General features: G+C 36.8%; 1 pseudogene; it reads right to left on the reverse strand.

The window, feature by feature from the left end:
- Positions 1–1,184: 1,184 nt before the first annotated feature.
- The window catches only part of LOC123249859, a 62,921-nt pseudogene continuing 47,027 nt past the window's right edge, over positions 1,185–17,078 (reverse strand).

The following is a 17,078-nucleotide window of genomic DNA, read 5'->3' on the forward strand; positions in this document are numbered from 1 at the left end:
CCAGATTCAAGTCTACTTATCCTTGACCTTTGTTTTTTGTCTCTATGCCAGTTCTATGTTGATGATAAAACATTGTCCTAATTCCATTGGTGACTCAATTTTAAAGCAGCCTTTGGTATAGGACAACACCAGAGGCTTTTCAAAAGTATATGAAAATATTCTTTATCTACATGCATATATTTCCCCCAGAAAAGTTAACAGTCATGCTTTCCCCTAATAACAGAAAAATCTAAAACTTGTTAGTTTATAAGTAAGAATTTTAAGAGGGAAGGTGGGTAGGGGAAAGAAGGAAGGAAATAAGCATTTATTAAGCATTTGTTATATGCCAGGCAGTCAGGTAAATGCTTAAAAATATTGTCTTATTTTAACCTCATAACATCCTGAGAGGTAGGTACTATTGTACTATTGTTGCCCCCATTTTATGGATGAAGAAATTGAGGTAGATAGAAATGAAATAGTTTGTCTAGGATCACAGAGCTCTTAAGTGTCTAAGGTCATATTTGAACTTAGGTCTTTTTGTCTCAAGGACCAGCCCTCCCTCTATTGAGCCACCTAGCTACCTCCAAGCTGGGCTAGAATTAGTATAAAGCCAAACAATGAAACTGACCAGTCATCAGTGATCGAAAAATCAGGCTAAGTGGGTTGTAGAAGTGAGGAGTAAAAACAAATCTGGGAAAGTTGATATTAACTCAGTTAAAGGAATCCGGGGAATAGGTACAGGGTATAAATAACAAGAAAGGGACTTGACAAAGAAAAATTGTTCTCTATATACTATGGTCAGGAATTTGCCTTAGATCAGCTGGTCAGATTAGGGAATGGAAGGTCAATTCCTGACCATTATAGCGTAGAAAAGCACGGGAACTAATATCATAGTGTTATCTCTCTCCCAATCTATGATAAGATCTAAATGTGAATTGTGTGACAACCCTGCCCGAATATGGCATTTCCAAGTCCTTAACCTTGAAAAGAAGTCAATATCCTTTATGGGCAGAGTAATAACAAACATTATGTGCTATCATTAAATTTAAAAAGTTACTTATTTTTCTTTCTTTTTTAGAATACCATTTATTGCATCCTATGGGCATTTCACATAATGCCTAGGAAGCTACCTGATAGAATTATTTTTATGTTCTTCTATGTTGCAGACTTTGGGGTCACTTTAATTTCCTCTTTATTCAGAAGGGTTAATTTTCCTTAGCAGGGAGTAGAACTGTCTCCAATTCTGGGTAGATGTTATCCAAATACCACTGACATGATATGCAGCCTAGCATTTTCTTCAATTTATCACGTTCACTGATGTTTCCATACATTTTCATCCTCAGGTCAGGTCTTTGTTAAAAAAAAAAAAAGGTTCTTAATTGGAAAGAAGTGGTGGGGTGGGAGAGATATCCAGGGGGTTAGGATTTGAGTTGGAATGTAATTCTGAGGACATAGAGAAGCTAGAAGTGCATAGAAGGTTAATCAAGATACTGAGGGGGACAAGAGATCAAGTAAAAAAAAGACTCAATCTAAGCAAATGGGAATGTTTAGACTAGAGAAGAGAAAGCTCTCTCCAAAGATTTGAAGGACTCTTTGGTAGTAAGAAGTATTAAATTTGTTCTGCTTAGTCAGAGGGATGATCTAGGAACAATAGATTGAGAGAGACAGGTTTTAATTTGAGGGATAGAAAAAATTCCTGATAGAGTTCTCTAAAGCAGAACATGTTGCTTTAGAGGTGGAAAGTTTCCCATTACTAGACACAACATCCTCCACAAGTAGCTAACCAAATGTTAGCTACTTGTGGAGAATGTTGTTGAGGGACCTTCTTGTTCAGGTATTAATTAAACTAGATTAGACCCTGAGATCACTTCCAACTCTGAACTACTTCTGTGAAATTTTGAAAGTTAAAACATTAATATTGACTTAAAAACCTGAAACAATAACAGTTCATATTCATGAATGTTGGAATCTCTTCATTTAATTATAATATCTTATCATTTTATCTTTTCCCATGCCTTACAACCACCAACACTGTTCATTTTTGTCACTATGATTTCCAATTCCTCCATTTCTTGGTTCTTTCCCAGGTTATCACCTATAAACTGGCTATACCTCCTCCTTTCCTTATTTGACTTCTTGGTGAATCAAACTCTATCCTAACCTCTACACTAAAATCTCTTGCCCCTGTGTCCTACTGCTGGTTATACAATGTCAGACTCAAATTTAGATTACCTGCACTATTGACCTGTTTCCTTTGCACCTTATTCACATACTCCTGATGGGATCTAGAGAAAATCACAGAATCATGCTGACTGGGCCTACTACATATCTGTCAAATAATCTCAACTGGACTATCAATATAGCAAAGCAATCCCTATTTCTTTGCTATCCTACGTGTCATAGTTATTCTAAACATTTTCATCCCTCTGCTACATCCCCAAGTAGACTTCCCCAGCTCTCTTAACTGAGGTCCTCTCCTTATATTTCACTGAAAAAATTGGGGCAATTTGCTTAGAGTTGCCTCTTCTTTCTTCTTCTCTTATTACAACACACAGATATCATCTTCTCCCTTTATCTCCTATTTTTTGCCTTTGACACTGTTGATTCCCCTCTCTTCCTGGATATTTCCCCCTCTCTAGGTTTTCAAGATACTGTTCTTTACTGGCTCTCCTCTTGCCTATTTAATCATTCTTTCTCAGTCTTCTTCGCTGGATATTCAGCTATGTTATGTCCCCTAGTTGTGGGGATTTCCAAAGAGTCTGTGTTGGATCCTCTTCCCTCTTCCCTAAACCATCACATTTGTTGATATTATCAGTTCCCATGCAATTAATTATCACATATATGCAGATGATTTCCAGATCTATATGTCCAATACTACTATTCCCTCTGAGCTCCAGTCTTGCATTATCAACTGCCTTTTGGATATCTCAAACTGGGTGTTCTATGGGTATCTAAAATTCAACCAAATCAAAATTCATTATCTTTCTTCCAATCCTCTGTCTTCCCAAATTTCCTACTACTATTGAGGGCACCCCATTCTCCTAATCATCTAGGCTTAAAACTTCATGTCATCCTTGACTCCTTATTTTTACTTATTCTACCTCTCCAATCTGTTGTAAAGTCTTGTCATTTCTACCTTAACATTGTTTTGGGTAAACTAAAGCTGTTATTATAAAGCTAAAACTGTTATATTAAACCCATTTTGTAGACCATTGTTAGGTCTACAAACTATTGAACAGGCGGTTGATAGACGTACTGAAGCAGTTTGATACAACCCTTATTTATTTATAGTAGAGGTGGGATAGGAACAGGAGTTAGGAAAATAGAATAGGAAGTCTCTTAACCTTATACTAAAAATATCTAAATAAAACCCCCCAAAATCTGCTTTTTTTGCAGTATCTTCTTGCCTGCAAGAAGGCCTCCTCAAACTATTCTCACCATTTTATATTAATATTCTCTATCTAACTAAGCTACACTCACTAAACTAAGATTAAATTCTATCTAACTTTCTTAAACTAAATGAACAAGTCTTTCTTCTTTAAACCACCTAAACTTCTTATCTGAAAACCAAAAACTGCCAGAAGCCAACTGTCAGAGAGACCTCTTAATAGAGAGTGAACCTGAATAGCTCAGGACTCCTCTTCCCTCAAATCCAAATGGCAAATCTGAAAAGTTTTTCAGTCACTGACTTCTTCCCAACTCAGTATTATATGATCAAACTCTGAAATCTTCACTGCCAGTTTCTTCTGATATAGAGAGGAAACTCCACCAGCACCTTCCTACTCCTCTCCAACTGAAGCCAGAGCAAAATGGTACCTCTAACTGACTTCCTTCACTGGTTTTATGGTTTCCTCTTAAAGAGCAGGAAGCAAGATATCTCTGTTCCTTCTTCTTAAAGTCAAAGTCAGAGCTGTCTGTTTCTGCCTTTTATGGAGACAGTGTACAAATTAAAACCTTCCTCTGACCTAAAACTTCTGCTCCTAATGAGACAGAGGGGAAAATACAAAATTCCTTCTAACAACATCATCATCTCTTATATATGTCCACTTATCTCCACTTACACAGCCACCACCTTAGGGCAGGCTCTTATCATCTCATGGCTGGACCATTGGAATAGTCTTCCTGTTATCTTCCTGCCTCAAATTCTTCATACTCCAATCCATTTTCTACTCCCTCTGGTAATGTGATTTTTCTAAAGCCTTGGTTTGTACCATGTCATCCTCGCTACTCAGCGAATTTCACTGACTCCCAATTACTTTCAGGATCCAATATAAAATGTTGTTTAGCATTGAAAGCTTTTTACAACCTGGGGCCTTCCTATCCTACAGGCTTTTCAGTTCTTTACTTCCTCCACATGGTCTCTGATCCACTAGCCTATTTGCTGTTACTAGCACAGGATACTCCATCTCCCAAGACTATGTCTTTTCACCATCTGTCTCTCATGCCTGGAAAACTTTCCCTCCTCACCCCTACTCCTGAATTCTCTCAAGAATTGGCTCTGATTCCACCTTCTCTGTGTGTATATATATATGCATTGTATATATCTTATACAGAAATTATTTTTGCATGTCTTCCCTTAGTTCCTTGAGAGCAGTTAATATGTTTGTTGGCTTTTTTTTTTTGCCTTTTTTTTGTATCTTTTATAAAATATCCAGAACATAGCACTTATTTAAATGCTTTTGACTGACTCCTTCCTTATATTAATTTAAAATCATAGCAGAGACATAACTGATATCCAGTTACTTTCCACATTTGAAAATAGACCTCTTGGTTAGTTTATAGTCCTAGTCATTGATGACATAGCTTTGAGTTCAAAATAAAATAAAAATCTCCATGTTCTCTGGGCATGCACCCTCTCCTGCAATGGCAGGGATCCTGGGCTTCGAAGGAGCCATCAGTGGAGATGAGCTTCTTATTCATTTTTAATGTTGTCAAACTTTTGACTGTGGCTGAAAGGAAAAGACGTTCTAGTCAGGTGAGGTGCTGCCATTTTAAGATCCCAAGAAAGGTGTGACAGCTAAAAGTCCCATTGGTTAAAACACCTCCTTCAATAATAGAGTCCTTTGGTGATCTATGGCCGATTCTGTTTTCCTGGTTTTGCCTTGCTTGGCTTTAATTCTAACATCTTCTCTACAAATTAAACTTCTATTGGCTCCCATCAAGTTTTATTGATTTGTTAGACTTCTTCCCTAAGGTCTGGACTCTTGGACAATATTCTAACTGTACTTCCATACTACCTTTCTCCTTTAACATTGCAAGGTACATTCTCTAAGCCTCTTCCATGTACCCTTCATTCTCCATCAAGCAACATTTCCCTAGCACCAATTTTTGTGGTTTACTGCCTTGTTTCCCTCTATTCCTTTGGCCATAGCCAAACACCATCACTGCTGGGACATTGCTGCCCTCTGCTGGCTATGGAAAACTGGAACCATCAAGTCCTAAACCCTGCATGCCCTCCCTTGGGCCCTGAATGGGAGAAGATGAGAAATAGAAACTAATTAGGGACTCAATAAGTGATGGAATGGAGCTAGGCCATATTGGCTAGGGATACATTCATTTACTGAATGGAATAGATCCAAGGGAATAACGCCAAGAAGAAATAAGGGAATGAGAGAGAAAAGGGACTCGTGTTGACCTTTGCCTGACTCACCTCTGAAGAATCGAAGGTTTCTTACAGAGTACAGTGAAAATAAGAGTCAGAATTGACAGGGAAGTGAATAATGAAGATGAATAAGCAGGGCAAATAATGAAACCTCCTCTCCAAAGAGGATAGAAATAAAGAAGATGTCAATCAAAAGTGAACATAAATGGATTTGAAACTGGAAGAAGGAAGGAATGGAATATATAACCACAGCAGTTATTGTGCCTATCACTCCTCTTTCCAAACTAGGAATTAAGTCTTACCTTATATTCATCCAGCCAAACATGTGCCAACCACAGAGAATTATACTGAAAGGAGTCCATGATTTTATGAGCTTCGTGTGGTAATGTTTTCTGGGAAATGTATCTAACTCTAGAGCAAGGGATGATGAAGAGCTTGCCCCCACACATCCAAATCTAACCATAAAAAAGGGAATAACAACTAATATCTTCTCACTGTGAGATGCAATTATTGTTCTATGAAAATGACTGTGATACAGATCCTTGGATCAGGCCATTTTACTTAATTTGATTTAAATATCACATCATAATCCCAGAGTTGAATGCTCTTATATTGTCTTAATAGAATCATAGAATATTAAAGGTAGAAGGGATCTTAGAATTCATCTTTTCTAACCTCTCCTCTGAAGCAGGGATCCTCTCTGATTGGAGAAGGAATTTAGAGTTCATAAAACTGCCCATTCCATTTTCAAATAGTTTCCAATTGTTAAAAAGCTATTCCTGATATTAAAGTTAAATTGACCTCCCTGTAACTCCCATTTAGTTCTGCCTTCTCCTAACAGTCCGATTCTTCCCATATATGTCAGCTTTTCACATAAGAGGTTATTAATCAGGCTTGCCTTGCATAGCTCATCTGAATCAAGTAAGAGCTACTCATTCAATTTTTGGAAAGGAATGCCTTTGTTGAATGTGGGAAACAGTGATCTAGAGTACATGACATATGGGACAATGAGTGGTAGTAATCCATTTTTATATACAACTCTGGAGCTCTAATTATCTACTCCTATCACTTCTACTTCCAAATCTGCCCCTTTCTTTGTACTCCCACTGCAACTATCCTCATTCAAGCTGTCATCTCTTTTAATCTGAAAATAAAAAGTGTTCTATGTAGTTCTAATAGGTTTTCTGTGTCTCATCTACCCTCTCCCCCATTTTATTCATCCTTCATGCTTGGTAACCTAGTAATTTTTCTCATATAAGGCTCTGATCCAGTCATTTCTCTACTCAAAAACCCTTATGGATTCCCACTGCCTGAATGATTAAGTTATTGTACTAGTGTTCCTTGTATTACCTTTATAGGAAGGAGTCACTTGTACTTTATTATTTTTTTTAATATAGTTTTATTTTTAAAATATTTTTTCGTTGACTTGTGACTTAGACAGAAATTCCAGTCTATGATTCGTCAGGCCTCTTTAAAGCCCTTGGGAGTTGCACACTGATGTTGGAGTGATTTGGCCAGATTTTGACTGACAAACTCCCATATATTAAGGGTAAACTTGAACCTTCAATAGGAGTAAAATGTGAGCAGGAGAGAAGTGGGCAGGGAAAAAGGGAATCTTGAAAGCATCCTGAACAACTTGTGGAGTGGTAGACCTGGATAGCAGAAGCAAGTGTCATTAAACTGATCAGAGCTGCAGAGATAAGGTTACCAGTTTTGGAATCCAAAGGCCATGAAGCACATCTAGGCAGATCCTATTTGGGCTAAGCTCACCCAGATGAGCAGACCCAAGATTGGTGATTCCTCTCTCCCTTCTTTTTTCCCCTCTGCCTCTCCCTTTCTAGAAAGCATGTTTCTAAAACATATGTTTCTTTAAAATATATTTCGATTCCTCTTCACCTTGAATCTAAAGTCAATTTTAAGAATAGCTAACGATTGCAATATTGATCTACGTGGTTCATTACTTAAATACAGCAGATCAAGACAATGGGGAAGAGGAGAAATCCTGGGACAGAGAGATTTTTATAACTGTGATCTATCTATCATCTATCTCTCTATCTCTCTATCTATCGATTTGATTTTATTTTTTTGCTGGTTAAGGTTTCAAAGATGTAGAAATGAATATTTCTACAAATATGTAGAAAGAAAATTATTGATTCAATTTTATAGCTCGGAGCAAAGAAACTTAAACCTGCACATTTCTAGGCAATAATGCAGCATTTTGACCTGGAGGAGGCTGTGATGAGCTGAAACTAGTATGAAAGTTAAGATCTTGGCCTTTTATCTTCCAATAGCTCTTCCCATTGCCATGTGGAAATGAAAATGAAATTATGCTTGAATGGAGGAGCTAAGAGGGAGATTGGGAAAGAATAAACTACCCATATCACAGTGGGAGTCAGAAAGAGGGAGCAACAATCTTTTCTGCTAGTCAAGCATAGAATTGTACTGGTAATAATACTATTGCTAGACTAGGATTTATTATTTTCTGACATTTGCCTCCAAACTACATTTCTAGCCTTACTTCCCTTTAGGTATTCTGTGGCAGACAAACTATTCTCTAACCTAGAAGCAGATAGAAGGCACAGTGGATAAAGCTTAGAGCTTGAAGGAAGATCTGAGTTCAAGACCAGATTCAAATATTTCCTACCTGTGTGACCCCAGGCAAGTCATTTAACCTCTGTGTTTCCTCAACTGTAAAATAGATAATAATAGCACCTACCTCCCAGAGTTGTTGCAAACATCAAATGAGAGTGTGTATATATATATATATGTATATGTATACATATATATATACATATATATATACACATACACACACACACACACACACACACACACACACACACACACACACACACACACATATATATATATATAGTGCTTAGCACAATGACCAGACAATAGTAGCTGTTAAAAAATTCTTATGGTCTCCTTACCTCTTTGTTCTGACTTCTCCATGTCTTTTACCCACACCAACCCTTATATGTGGAATGGATTACTTCCACCTACATCTGATGAAATTGCTCTTATCTTTCAAGGTCCAGAACAGGTGCTTCTTGTTCCCATGAAGTTAAAGTAATATTTTCCTCCTTAAATTTCTCATTGCATATAATGATGACAATAAATAATTAACATTCATATAGCACTTTAAGATTGTACTCATCCCTTTACATTTATTAAATTCTCCCCTTAAACATAGTTATTTGTGTATGTGCCTCTCTCAACTCTCCTATTCCCTTTATTTAGACAGTTACCTACTGGAGAACAAGGCAATACCTCTTTTTGTGTACTTACGCCCTAGCAAACTTAGGCTTGGACGTATTTGTTACCTCATTGGCATTATTACACTATTTACTTACAATTATAAAAATCTCAGAGTTGAAAGAAACCTCAGAGGCCATGAGGTCTTCATACCTGGGCAAGAATTTTCTCTACAATTTGTACCTTGGCAAGAATTCCTTCCTATAACACATCTGACAAGTGGTATTCTGGCTTTTGCTTCAAGACCTCCAATTTGAGATATAGAACCACAGTAATGGCCCTTGTTCCCACTTGTAGAAATATTAAGAAATCATTTTTATCTGTGACTTTGTCTTTGATCTTTATTTGAGAACAAGAAATCTATTAGCCTTCCACTAACTACAAGCTTTGAAATCAGCACATAATTCTTTTTGCATTGCTCTTACTAAATACCTAAAGGGAGGGACCTAAACATTGCAGGAAGGCCTCCTCCTGATTAGAAAAATGATCAGAGTGAGAAGAACATCTTTTGATTAATTCAATCAAGAGGACTAACTCTTAAATTTACCTTTCACCAGGTTGAAAAGCAAATCCTTAGAAGTAGTGGTTAAAAAAAGATCAAATGGTTTTAGCAAAACATATGTGCTAGTGTGCAGCAAAAAATTAAGTTCTCATTGCTCTATCTGTTAAATCAAAACTGTTCTCTAAATTTTGAACTCTTTAATATTGATTATGGAAATCTGTCTTTGTTCTTAAACTGTTACCAGAAAATGACTGGGCAGAGTGCTTTTCAAAGGCAGGATAGATTGCTATCCCTTTGGAATTTTCTAAGTAAAGGGAGACTTAAAATGAGTTAATTAATAAATTTGTCTCTAGTAAGCCTGTGCCAAAAAAGCAGAGCCCTAAATTTTTTTTCCACCTGGGAAAGCCCACTACATCTTAAGGAAGTCTATTCTATGGTGGACAACTTTAATTATTAGGATTGAATGGAAAGAAGAGGACATATGCAATAGAAAATGAAGAAGAAACAATAAGATATGGGTCAAAAGCAAATTCTTTTGTAAATTGGCCTCAACTTACCTTTTAGTCTTACTATACACTATTCCCCTTCATGAATGCTATCTTTTAGCCCAATTGGTCTTTTTACTATTCTTCACATAAGATGCTATGTGTCTTATGTGTCTTCCATATCTGGAATGGACCTATTACCTCTTAGAATATCATACTTCCTTAAAGACTCAACTCAAGTAACACTAGCTGCATGAATCCTTTCATGATCTCCTCAGCACCAGAAACTAGTACTATATTGTCTCGCTTCACTAGATTGTAAGCTCTTTGAGGATAATAATTGTTTCAGTCCTTTCTTTATAGTATCAATCAAATTAATGAACACTTTTTAAGTGTTTACCATGTGGCAGACAAAGTGAAAAGTCCTGGAAATACAAATACAAGTAAAAATAAAGATAATCCCCACCAAAAGAACTTACATTCTAATGGCAGAACACATTAGGACATAACAAAAGAGAAAAAGTAAATGAAAAGGGATGAGGGAGAAGGGAAGAAGGTAATTGTGCAGAGGTATGATAGAAAAAGAAGTCTGGAGACCCCAAAGTACAGTCCAGAGAGAAAGAAAGAATAAATATAGCTAGCCTGGATATTTTGTTAAAATGGCATTTCCATGAATAATTGACCAATCAGGGGAAAGTGCCTTAGATGAGAATGTATTTTTCAGAATGAGAATGCGTGTACAATATTTAAAAAATAGTAAATTATTTTTTAAATGCTTATTGATTGATATTTTAATAATATTAATATAGCATCATCTTGGTGAACCTATAGCACATGTGATAGAGGGGGCTGCTCCCCTCCTCCTCTGCCCAGCGGCCCAAAGGGAGCAATTCCTCCCTCCTCTGTCTGGGGTAAAGTGGGGGCTCACATGCAGCATGAGGGTTGCAGTTTGGGCACTCAGTCTCTAAAAGGTTTGCCATCACTGATATAGCATATAGGCTATCCATCTCTATCTTCTCCTTCATACTATATAATAAGACCAATCACCTCATATTTTATATTATTTATCAAGGTGGGTTTCCCCATCTATTTATATATCAACAAATAAGCATTTTATTTTGATGGAGGCAGGGGTAGGGAAGGGTGCTTATCCTGTTCCAGGCACTCTGTAAAGAGGTAGGGGTGCAAAGAAGAAAAGCAAAACTCTCCCCAACCTGTCTTATAAAGTTTGTGTTCTACATATCCTTAACATATGTTTACCTTTGTATCATGTTATTTGGTAAAATGCTAAAAACATACTTAAACCCACTCTATTCTTTTCACTACTTTTTAGTTCACTTATAATTTTGACACCTTTGAGGTCATGATGATTAATACAGCTTTAAACAACATTTCATTCTTACAAGATTGCTTTCAACTCTGAGGTTACCTTACATCTAGAAAATTGGCAAAGATGACATAACAGAAACAATCAATGCTGAAGGGGCAATGGGAACACAAAATGATACATTGATAATGGAACTATTATTTGGCTCAAAAATTTTGGAAAACAATTGAGAATTGTGATTTTATTAATGTTGACCCCTATACTGGGCATATAACCTACAGAATCTTAGTCAGAAAAAAAGCCCATATATGCCAAAATAGCCATAGCATTAATTTTTGTGGTAGAAAAGAATTGGAAACAAAATAGATATTCATTAATTAGAAAATAGATTTCAAAACCAGATATACTGGGGGCAACTAAGTGGCTCAGTGGATTGAGGGCTTATTCTAGAGATAGGAGGTCCTGGGTTCAAATGTGTCTTCAGACACTTCCTAACTGTGTGACCTTGGGCAAGTCACTTAACCCCATTGCCTAGCCCTTACTGCTCTTCTGCCTTGCAAATGATAGGTAGTATTGATTCTAAGATAGAAAGTAAGGGTTTTGTAAAAAACAAATGAAATGACATATGATGCATTGGAATGTCATTAAGAACTGATGAATATGAGGAAATTCAGAGAAACATGGGAACACTTGCATGAACTGGCACAGAGTGATAGAACAACAATATGCACACTGACATTAGTAATATAAAGGAAAAGGATACCAAGAGGAAGGTTAAATCTGAGTAATTATAATGACAAACTCTGCTCCAAGAGAACAACAGATCATGAAACATACCTCCCTTTGGGGAGTGTGTTGGTAAATTTTAACAATTGGCTGGGGTAGTGATGGTTGTTGGGGTAGGATATACATTTGGCATACTTCTAAGGTTTATCTGCATCATTAACATTTTATCTATGACCTTCTTACATTTTGATTTTCAAAGTGCAAATGCTTACAATGAAAATTTAACCATATTCTTTCACAAATCTATATTAGTTCTAGCTCAGCCCTGCTCCCTCCTCTCAGCCACTGGGAAAGGATGTGGCATACATTGTAAGACACAAATACTGGTTGTTTTTGCTTAACTATTTTCTTGGTTACAGATCAGTCCTCAGAGTAAGGCATCATATCCAGAAACAACTGGGATACAAAACTAAAAGCATCAAAAAAACTTTTTCTTAGAAGATGTATATTTGTAGTATCTATCAGGTTAGTATTAAAAGTACTTATTTAATTTTTGTCCATATCCTCATTAAAATCCTACATCAAGTGGCAATTTGGAACTATGCTCAAAGTGCTTTAAAAGACTGTCTGCCTTTTGATCCAGCCATACCACTCTTGGGTTTGTGCCCCAACGATATAATAAGGAAAAAGACTTGTACAAAAATATTTATGGCCGTGCTCTTTGTGGTGGCAAAAATTTGGAAAATGAGGGTATGCCCTTCAATTGGGCAATGGCTGAACAAATTGTGGTATCTGTTGGTGATGGAATACTATTGTGCTCAAAGGAATAATAAACTGGAGGAATTCCATGTGAACTGGAATGACCTCCAGGAATTGATGCAGAGTGAAAGGAGCAAAACCAGGAGAACATTGTACACAGAGACCGATACACTGTGGTACAATCAAACATAATGGACTTCTGTACTAGCAGCAATGCAATGATCCAGGACAACTCTGAGAGACTTATGAGAAAGAACACTCTCCACATTTAGAGAAAGAACTGTGGGAGTAGAAACACAGAAGAAAAACCACTGCTTGATCACATGAGTTGATGGGGATTTGATTGGGGATGTAGACACTAAGAGATCACCCTAGTGCAAAAATATTAATAATATGGAAATAGGTCTTGATCAATGACACATGTAAAACCCAGTGGAAATGCTTGTTGGCTATGGGAGGTGCGTGGGAGAAGGGGAGGGAAAGAACATGAGTCATGTAACCATGGGAAATCATTCTAAATTAATTAAATAAAAAATTTTAAATTAAAAAAATTCTCCATCAAGGATTTTCCCAAAGTGCAATAGGCCTTTTAATGTTCCACCTTTTATCAGCGAAGCACTCAGGCTGTCTATCTGTTCCCTTTTACTTTGGCCCCATATTAGTTCACCTCTTCTGCTCATACATTCCTTGGAGGATGCTATTTACATAATTTCCTACATGCAAATTGGTAATATGTTGGTGCCTATAGCTCTTTCTGTGGCTTTTTGGTTCACCCCAATTATCTTAACATAAGTAGACTGTATCTTGTTTTAGAAGAGCATTTAAAACACTTGAATTGTTTGTTCTACCCAGTCAAATATTTGTTTTCCAATCATCAAGTGATAATAGGCAAATGAATTACTGAATAAGAAATGATTTTTGAGTTGAGTCATCACCCTGAGTGCTCTCTTTTGGATATATTGGGATCTCAACAACTAACTGCACAGCCCAGACTGCAGTGTCTCTTTCTAGGGGATTCAGTCCCATGAAAACATGCATTGGTTGGGGGTAGTGATGTGCTCTACAGGTCTAGAATTCTATGAACTGTTAATTTTAGAAAGTCAGGATATAGCCTCTGGGTCATTATTTGTGAATTGATGGTGGAGAAACTGGTTTGGGAACAGTTTGCATAATGTAGAGGGTATAGGTGTTTCTGTAGAGGGTAGAGTTGGTCTACTAGTCCTTTATCTCTTCTGCTCCCTCTTCTCTGCTAGATAGGGCCAGAACTGGATCTCTCCCAGGCCTTTCTTATTTTCTTGATAGAGGAACTAATGTTTGAACTAAAGCCTATGATTCACATTCAACAAATATGTATTTTAAGAGGGAAAAACTGAGTATTTCAGGTATGTTAAAGCTCCCTATTTTTCCTATTGGTTGTTAGCTTTGGGGGTTATGTTTATATTAGAGTTGGCTAAGTTCAGAAAACCACTTAACCATCTAATTAATATAGAGCCTCCTACACTGCATTTCTATTGAAGTTTTTAAAAATTCATTTATGCTCCCTGGAATGCTACATTTCTTTTTAAGCTAAATATCAATTAAACTAGTGGGTGTTAGAGGGTTTGATTTTTTCTGGAGTCACCACACTCCTCTCTCTTTTTCTTTGGATATTTAATTTTCTACACTCTATTATAGTAACCCACTTTTTAGTTTAGGGGCAATATAATAACCCTGAAATCCAAGTGATCCTTTCTTCTGCTATTTTATGGACTTTTCAGACAAAAAGTTAGTACAATCATAATAACTCAGAGTTTCTGGTTTGGAGATTTTTTCACCTTCTAACATTCAGACACCAATTTGAATTGATGTTCATCTCTAAATCTCTAAGGCTATAAATTGCAGCAAAGATGGGAGTTTCCTCTCCAGACTTCCTTTTACCAATCAAATCACAAACCTAATCCCAATTCTCAATTCCCTTAGAGAAGTGGTTCTCAGCATCCTTTTACATTCTTAGGATTATTAAGGGACCCTACCCAAAGGGTTTTTGTTTATGTGAGTTACATCTATCAATATTTAGTATATTAGAAAAGATCAAACATTCACTTCAAATAAATCAAAAAGCTTATTAATATTTTCAGTGGGATCATAATTAAGACCACCATTTATAGGACTGCTGATAAAAATGGTATGAGTAAAAAAAGTTCTTTCCAATTGATTGAAAATACCACGTCTAATAGAGGTGGATAGCTAAACAAAATGAAAACACTATTATAAATAGGAAATTTTAACTGAAGGCAGTTTGTAACAATGGCAAGAACAATGAAATTAAAGAAAAAGAGCCTTAGATTTGAATCTTGGCTCTATCATTTATCATTTATACAACCTTAAGCAAATTTCTTAACCTGTATGAGTCTTACTTATTTCAAAAATGAAGAGGTTGAACTAGATGAACTAGACTTCAAAGTCCCTTTCAGCTCTAAATCCTATGATAACCCCTAAGTGACAAATTATAAATCCAATTTTTACCTTGTGTAGGATCATTGTTAATGATCTCAAATCCAAGATAAAAACATTCTTTTTGTGGCTCTAATATAGAGCCTTTTCCTCTATTCATTAATTTTAGAAGTTAAAAATAAAATTAACGTTATTTGTGATCCACACTGTGAATTTGTACAGACATTTAAAGCTCGAAGTATTTTTTAAAATTCTCTTTCCTATTATTTTCTGTTATCTCATATACATTTGATAACATTTTTCTTATACATGAATAATTACATAAGCTAGTATAGTTCTAAGAACTCTTCACTGGACATTCACTAAACATAGTTTGGTGATAACAACGTGGGGAAACTGGTGGAAAGTAGGGAACCTCGGTTGAATATCAGATTCTATTCTCTAATGTAAAACACTATTTAACAAACATTAAGTCTAAATTACCCTGAATGAAATTTCCAATTTTTCTCCTCCAGAGGAATTCATACCACTGTCATACTATCCAATTTCAAAGAAATAGTGTCTATAGCGAAAAATATTTTCAGGCATTGTAGGGTACCTAGAAGGAGAAAATAATTATTACTTTTTTAAAAAAAATATTACTTTGGAAGGATTAACCACTGATAGTTAAAGTAGATTACTATTATAAGTTTTAATTCTGGTTAAAAGTTTAGGATATTTATTCAGGAAAAGCTACTTTTAAAAATGTAAATATCCATCATTTGGTTGAAAGCAGCTAAGACCTGACTTTGCCCAGACCCCAGAGCTGTATATTATCTGAGGGGAAAACTGGTTGTACCTAGAGCCTGCTATTCTGACCAGATGTTACTACTTCCCAGGCTCTCCAGCCTCTGGCTAACAACTTATGTAACAGCTTCTGAAGACTGTACCTTCCATGAGATCCCCTCCCTGATGAAATTAATTTAAATCCTTCCCCACTCCCCAACTTCAATCAGCTTATATAAGACTCTGTCATGGAAGCTTCCTCATTGTCAATGAAAAGTGACATCTGACAAATGAGGACAGTTAAACAGCATGATGGAATTCAGGTGATGATTCACCTGGTTAATCTTCCATATCCCATAGGCATTGGGTAAAGAGGGCTCTACCTCTGACTATCAGCTGGGTGAAGTCTGGTATTTTTTTTTAACATTTATTAATATTCATTTTTAACATGGTTACATGATTCATGCTCCCCTTTCCCCTTCAACCCCCCCCCCCCGCGCCCCCCCCCACCCTTGGCCGATGCGCGTTTCCACTAGTTTTGTCATGTGTCCTTGAACAAGACCAATTTCCAAATTGTTGGTAGTTGCATTGGTGTGGTAGTTTCGAGTCTACACCCTCAGTCATGTCCACCCTGACCCATGCGTTCAAGCAGTTGTTTTTCTTATATGTTTCCTCTTCTGCAGTCCTTCCTCTGAATGTGGGTAGCGTCTTTACCATAAATCCCTCAGAATTGTCCTGGGTCATTGTATTGCTGCTGGTACAGAGGTCCATTACATTCAATTTTACCACAGTATATCAGTCTCTGTGTATAGAGTTCTTCTGGCTCTGCTCCTTTCGCTCTGCATCAGTTCCCGGAGGTCTCTCCAGTTCGCCTGGAACTTCTCCAGTTTATTATTCCTTTTAGCACAATAGTATTCCATCACCCGCATATACCACAGTTTGTTCAGCCATTCCCCAATTGAAGGACATTCCCTCCTTTTCCAATTTGTTGCCACCACAAAAAGCGCAGCTATGAATATTTTCGTACAAGTCTGTTTATCTATGATCTCTTTGGGGTACAAACCCAACAATGGTATGGCTGGATCAAAGGGCAGGCACTCTTTTATAGCCCTTTGAGCGTGATTCCAAATTGCCAGCCAGAATGGCTGGATCAGTTCACAACTCCACCAGCAATGCATCAATGTCCCAATTTTGCCACATCCCCTCCAGCATTCATTACTCTCCCCTTCTTTCATTTTAGCC

Source organism: Gracilinanus agilis, chromosome 5 (assembly GCF_016433145.1).
Source record: "Gracilinanus agilis isolate LMUSP501 chromosome 5, AgileGrace, whole genome shotgun sequence".
In the NCBI taxonomy this organism is placed as follows: domain Eukaryota; kingdom Metazoa; phylum Chordata; class Mammalia; order Didelphimorphia; family Didelphidae; genus Gracilinanus; species Gracilinanus agilis.